The following is a 7,487-nucleotide window of genomic DNA, read 5'->3' as shown; positions in this document are numbered from 1 at the left end:
ACTGGTCTCCAGCTTGTCACCTTCCTGCCTCAGTCTTCTGAGCCAACTGGATCATAGGCTGTGCTGCTGCACCTAACTTTTTTGGTGATGCAGGAGATTTCAATCTCACAAGGGATATGCTGGGCAAGTGCTATAACACTGAACTACAACCCCAGCCCAAGAAACTTTTTGCAGTAAGTCCAGGGTGTACCCGCTTCTAAAGCCTCCTCATGAACCTGGTATGTCCCCTTTTCCATAGCACCTAAAGCAAAGTTTTGATGAATAAATGAAAAGGAAAATTTCATAGGTGAAGTTTCCACAGGAAATGTTTGTGCAGGATTTACTTATAAATAATTAATTGGGAAATAGGATAGGCTAGGCATAATGTTTCAGATCCACAGCTAAATACTATATGAGTTTAACGATCTAACAATTTGATCACTGTTTTCCTTTGATGTTTGCATGATATTGAAACAATTGGTGTATCCTGCTTGTACTTGACTAGGCATCTGGTTCAGTTTGCTTACATTGTCAAGGATTGGAGAACCCAGACCACCAGCATTTACCAAAGGTCTTGAAAAGAGGTGTGATTAGAGACAAGAGCAAGTGGAGCCTCAAGAAAGGCACGTGGTTGTGTCAAGAACCTGTTCTCTGTGTCCCTGACTCCCCAGGCCACACCCTTTTGTATTTGAACTGTTGGTTGTTCACCCAGTCACCAAAGTCATTGAAGTTGCAAGAAATGCCCCAGCAGCAAAGTTCATTAAGAAGAAAAAAGAAAGTGGGAAGATCCAAAGGCTACCAGTACTGGATTCATTATACTTCTTGTTGCTGTTGTTTTGATTTTGCTTTTTTTTTAAACTATAGTCAACTTACTATATCATAAAACAGTATGAGTCCGCATCATCAAAATAACTATAATAAGTAAGCAGAATGCTCAAAGTCTTAGGATGACTAAGTCTAGAGCCAGAAATGGAACTTGAAATAGTATAGATACTATGATATTTATATTATTATTACCTTTTTATCAAAAAATACTTCTTCAATTAAAGAATTCCACCTAGAAATTATCAAGAAAGGAAATTTCTAATTCCCTTGATTTCGTGTTATTTGGATACATTTTCGCTTTTCATTGCTTTATGTAGAAAACAGAGTAAGATGTGGGATAATTCTTCAGTCTTCTGTGGTGTCATCCAGAACCTTCATATTTGAAATTGTTATTATTTTGGAAGACCGTTTGTAAAGTATATATATTGTCAGACTTATCCAAAAAGCTATAAGTGGGATCCAAATGCAGTAAATGGACTTCAAAAATTCAATTATGATATGTGAAATACTCTTTGGAGAGAGATATTAACAGTTGCGACAGAGCTTACTATCTGGGAGTTCCCAGGAAATGCTATGCTTTCCAAATACCTTCTGGACTGACTGGGGTATGGCACCAGCTGGTTGGGGTTTTCCACTTCAATTAAAATATTAATGGTGACTCTTCTGGCTTTGGTAGCTGGCTGGGACATGTGGCAGCAATTGTGGTAGCAATTCCAGGAATCTACCAGTTAGTTGGCACCTATTTGGTTAGTCTGATATTGAGAGGCTGGACTTGGAAAAGATCAGGTATGAGGGGCTTACAAATGTACCAATCATTTTCCAGCCTGTCTACTCTTCATTCTCTAAGCAGAGTCCAAGAACTAAAGCTAGCCCCTTGAAAGTAAGGAAGCTATATGGAAGACATGAGTCAATTTCCAGTGCATTATATTTTTATTACATGCACTTTCATAATAAAAACAGGAATTTCCAACGTTAGAAAAGCAATTAAGTGCAGGATTCCAGTAGATCCATATGGTAGACTGTGGCACCCAATAAAAATGGTATTCTAAGGCTAGGGGTGTAGAGTGTGTTTATCATGTGCGAGGACCTGAGTTCAATCCAGAGCATCAAAACCAAATTTATCTTTCACAGAAAATATGATGGCATAATCATTAATCATTATTGATTGCTAATTATTAAAAGTCATAATAGTAATATAAGTGAAAATAGAATACAATTGCATATATGATATTGTTTTTTATGATATTGTTTTGATATGTGTATTATATGAAACACTAAAAAATACTAAAAATACATCATATTGTTGACTATATATGTTGGCTATATCAGGGGTGAAGTTTGGATTATAGAGGATTTTTAAAATATATTTGTCTTCATTTTCCATTTTTTTATAAGGTGAATATATATTACTTTTATAATAATAAATTTTAAAAATGCAACCATGTTCCATCATTAAATAAGAAACATGGTAATGGCATTCAACATACTAACCCAATTTCTGTACAAGACAGACTTTTCGGTGCTCCTTGCTTTTATTATTACGATTAGGTAAAGGTGAAGAAAGCCTGTAGTAGAACAGACCATTGTCCTCTCTGTGGGAGGGAAGAGAACTCCTCTGAGTTTGCAAAGAATTCTTAAAAAGAAGAAGAAGAAGAAGAAGGAGAAGGAGAAGGAGAAGGAGGAGGCTGCAAACAGGAAAACAGAAGAAGCATCATTTTACTATTGGATATCATTTGCCCAATGCAGAGGGTCTGAGTTTTTCAGGGAACTGGAAAAAGTTCAAAATATGCAAAACAAAAATATTGACTTCAAAAGAGGACAGCAAGGTCAATACCAATAATAATCACTTGAGTTAATGTCTGCAAAACCTAATACTGTTTATTAAATCCAAATTTAGAATACAAAAGTGACAATACTTATAAGCAATTTGCAAGATAGTTTTTCTTCTTTGATAAGTACACATAGCAATTGATAAAAATAATAGCCAATTGTAGTTAATCATAGCTAAAAATTCCATGAGAAAAATTATAAAAATCCTTTCTAATGTATTTTATAACAAAAGTTTTATATTAAATGTAGGTTATCAATGTATTTTAATATGTTTGATACAACAAATGTATGAAACCTGTGGAAATAAGAATGCCCATCACTTGAGGTAGTTTTTAAATGCCCTGGGAAAAGGGGGTTGCTATGGTTGGAATGTGTCTATTAAATTTCATGTATTAAAAATCGAATCCCCTAAGTTATAGGTTAATATTTGAGAGGTGAGACATTTGGGAGGTGATTGGTTATAAGGGTTCATCCCTCATGGATGGATCAATCCACTCGTGGATTAATGGCTCATCAAGGAGTGGTTTTGTTATAGAATTTTCCTTTCTCCAGCACACTTGCTCTGTCTCACCAGATGATATCCTCTGCCATGTTCATGGTACAGAGGAAAGGCACTCACCAGATGCTGAGCAGATGTACACACCATGTTCTTAGACTTCCCAGCCTAAAACAGTGAGTCAATTTATCTTTATACATCTTTATAAATTACCTGTTTTCAGGCATTTTGTTATAGTACCAGAAAATTGACTATGACAGAAGGATTTATTCTTTGTTGATCAACAATGTCCATACAAATTGGTATAACCTTCAGGTCTTCACCAGAAGCCAATGGTGCATAAAAGCAGAGGAATTTGATCTTAGCCTGAGTTGTTTGTCCTGGTCTAGGGAAGAGACCATGATGTCTAGAAGCCAGAAGCAAGGGCCCTCACCTTTTGAAAGCTGGTAAGGATTATACTAGGAACTGAGGAAGCCCTGAAAAACACCTGTGAGTTTGCCCAAACTCCTGACTGTAGCAAAAGTTAAGTGTGACAACTGTGAAGGAGGGTATTTTTACTTTTTTTGCTCTCAGAGCTATTTTTCATTTACATTTAAAATAAAAATGAATTTTTGCAGTTAATATTTATTATTCCTACAATGTGCCAGATAATTTTCTAGGTGCTGCATATGATTTCTTCCTTTATACAGTTAACAGTCTGAGAAGATAAAGACTACCAGCTGGCAAACAACCATATATTTGCAAATAGGAATAAAGTTTCTAAAGGTAGTAGGAGAAAATAGGTAAAATGATCAGGAAGAACCCCTCCAAGGAAGACCTCTAGAAGTCTGAAAGAAAAGGAGTTGCTTGTATATGGAATGAAGTGAGAGATGCCTGGAAAGAGGTATCACCAATCGTGAGAGCTTGTACCAGGACCCAAAGGAGGCCTATGCTGGCTAAGCAGGCAGGCATCAGGTCACTGAAACCCTGGCAAGGAATTTGGATTTTATTATCAGTACAACAGGAAACTGAAGATTTTATATATATATATATAAATATAAAATATATATATATATATATATATATATATATATATAAAATCTTCATATAAAATATTTCCCCCCAAAAAAAAGTCAGTGGCTCTTTCCTATGTGGAAAACAGATCAAAGAGATTTAAATGTCAAAATAGGGAAATAAGAAAACAATTACAGAAATCCAGATAAGAGATGATGGCAGAATGGACTTAAGTCTTGGCAATAAAGATAATGGGGGGAAATAGGCGAATTTGGCTACAAGGGGCAGCAGAGGCTGCAGGTAGAGAAAGTGCAAACTAGGCTTCATTGCCTAAGGTGGCTTGTAGGGAAAAGATTGCAGTCACTCCTTTGTGCTTTTAACATGCCTGCTACCAAGGGTACCCCCTGCTCTTTATGAGGGTGAAATCCCCCCTAAAGACTGCTTTAATGGAGGTATTTTTATTTTAAAATAGGGTATACACCACACTGATGCTTCACTAAAGAAAATCTAGAGAAATGATTCTAGAATATATTTGAAATACATCCAAAGAAATGTATCTTGAGGTTACCATAAAGAAAAGTATCACAGCCGTCTTTGTGCTGTCGTGTCTAATAATTAGAGAGGGGGTGATCTGTAGTCTCCACTGCCATTTGTGAGCTGAATAGAAGATACAAAGCAGTAGCCTTGAACATCGTGAAGGAAAAACGTCTGCCTGTCCCACTAGTACTACAAAGTGCCTGCGTTGATTAGCCCCTGCAGTTCCTGTCCATCACCCCAGGGGTAAGAAGTGAAGAGTTGAAGAGGAACCAGGAGTCCCAGAGAGATTCTCACTGCTACCCAAGCTGTTTCCACTTCCTCCTTGCTGCTCTCAGTTCCTGAAATTAGTCACTGCCACCTCCTGCAGAAGCAGAAGCAAAAGCAGCCCCAGAACCATCAGTCAGGAGGCATGCTTTAATGGGACCCCAAACCCATCTAAACCCTCAAGCCTTTGCTCCCAAACCTGGGAAACCTATAAGACTTACCCCAGCTGATTGTGCTGGAGTCTACAAATCCACTGCAACTTCTGTGTCATGTCTAGTCAGACCTCAGAATTCTGTCCCTGAGCTTTCTCACTATTTCAGATTTGGGTGCCTGATGCAAAGTGCTATCTACTTTCATGTATCTAATCTCATGTTCCTCCTGTCACCTCAGACCTCTCCCACCAACCACTTTCTCAAGACTTGTAAAATCTCAAGAGAGATGAAAAAGTTGGGCTCTATGGGCTTTAAGACTCAAAAAACAAACAAACAAAAACCCACCTTGTAATTCCCTTACATAGTTTTAGTGCTAGCTAGCATTCCAGTGTCGAACTAAAAGGAAGCTACAGATGAAATCATTGTTACATAAAGATCCAGGCCTGAATTTTAAAGACATGGGACTGTTGATCATTTATCATATTCATGTAATTTATTTGTGCTTTCATCTTAAATATGTCATGATTCTTCCTTGGAGAGTTGGTAGATGTTATAAAATTTACTTTCCATGAAGGATGCTGTTTTTGCCTTTGTTAATTGAGGCATTTCTATCTTGGCTTTCAAAATCAAAATTTAAGTAGGTCATAGTACTGGTATTTTAAAACTTGATAAAATAGAACTCAGGGACTGAAGTCAGAAATAGGCTTATTATAATTTTTTCCTCATTGATTTATTCCATATAGCTTGAAATCCTAGAAGAATCTCAGCTCAAAGATGAAGAAGACACATCTCTGGTTCTTGAGAGGGTCACAGTGCGGTGGAGAAACTAAACCCATAAGCCAACCATTTTCAGCACATGCTATAGCAAGGCCCTAGGGTTGGTTCTCTGGATGCCCCAAGGAAGGAAGAACCACTTGATCAACTGTGGGGGCAGGAGAAGGAGGGAAAGTAGAGTGGGCACATCCAAAGAAGGAGATCCCGAGATGATGGTACTTGAGTTTAAAAAAATTTATTCAGCATAATAATATCTTCTTATTTACACAAAATTAATTATATTTCTTTAAAAAGCACAAACAGTACAGAAGGGCATGGACTAAAAAGGGAAAGTCCCTCCTTCTATACCTCCACCCCTGCTTCCCACTTTCCCCTGTGCTCCCCTGCTGTCTTAGTAGGTCCTCCAAGGTCCTTTCTGTGCACATATATGTACATGCACTAGTATATGTTCGCTTTTATAAAAATGACAATGTACTGTACATATTATTAATAAAAAAGAGAAAGAAATCATTTATTCCTTTCTATTTAACATTATATCTTGACAATCTTTCCATATTAGAATAACAAGAATGACTTTCTTTATCACAAATGTCATGTATACAAAATTTTTGTAATTTCCTCTTTCTATCCTGTACTTAATTTGGCATTTAGCTCAGTTGCTAGCTAAATTACAGAAACCTTGATTGAGTCTCTTCTAGTTTAAACTCAGACAAATTCTGAGTTTCTCTCAGTTTCCAGTAGAGAATACTTGGTGAAAGTTAATCCTTCTCTCTCTCTCTCTCTCTCTCTCTGGTGACATAAGATGCGGGTAGAAGGATTATATGCTCTGGGCTTTGGAATAGAGATCACTGTTGGATTGTTGGTCTGCTTGTCTCCACAAAGGTGTCTCCATCACAATGCGGTCTTTTCTGCTCAGGCCTGGGCTCCTGGAACTTCTCAGCCAGGCAGAGCTGCTCTTTCCTCTTAGCCACCATTGCCACTCTGAGAGAGTCACGTGGTTTGGGCTTCCCTGGGGCTTCTCCCCTGAACCCTCAAGTGATCAGCACTATTAACTGCTCTGGTCCTGCCTGGTTCTTTTCTGTCAAGCTTTCAGCCTCCTTGGACACCCCTAATAAGAGAGGCCTAGATCTTCTCTGCTTTTAGATGCCTTCTGGCCCACACCAGAGCCCATTCCACTGTACTCCCATGCTGAGAAATCTGCTACACCAGCAGTTTTGTAGAGACTGGATGATTGCTTCAAGTAGCAATGTTTCCAGCTCTTGATCAGGTGTTCTTTCTCTCTCTCTCTCTCTCTCTCTCTCTCTCTCTCTCTCTGTGTGTGTGTGTGTGTGTGTGTGTGTGTGTGTGTGTGTGTTTTCATTTCACAGACATTAAAACTGGTATCCAGTTGGCCATTGTTACTTCACAAGTCAGGGAAGGTGGCCACCAAGAAACCCTGCCTTACCAAAACTTCTGCACAGAGCTTACTTGTTCCAGCATCCCTTTATCAGTTCTATGGCAGATCTGAGATTGGGCCTCTTGGGACTATGTCCACAATCAGCCCAATGCTCTAACTGACCACGACTTGGTCCTGTGCTCACCATCATACCAAGATAGAGGAAGGAGCTATTGTGATGGACAGCTCTACCATCTCGTTT

This window comes from Urocitellus parryii, unplaced genomic scaffold (genome assembly GCF_045843805.1).
Source record: "Urocitellus parryii isolate mUroPar1 unplaced genomic scaffold, mUroPar1.hap1 Scaffold_282, whole genome shotgun sequence".
Taxonomy (NCBI): domain Eukaryota; kingdom Metazoa; phylum Chordata; class Mammalia; order Rodentia; family Sciuridae; genus Urocitellus; species Urocitellus parryii.
Note: the sequence above shows the minus strand (reverse complement) of the source record.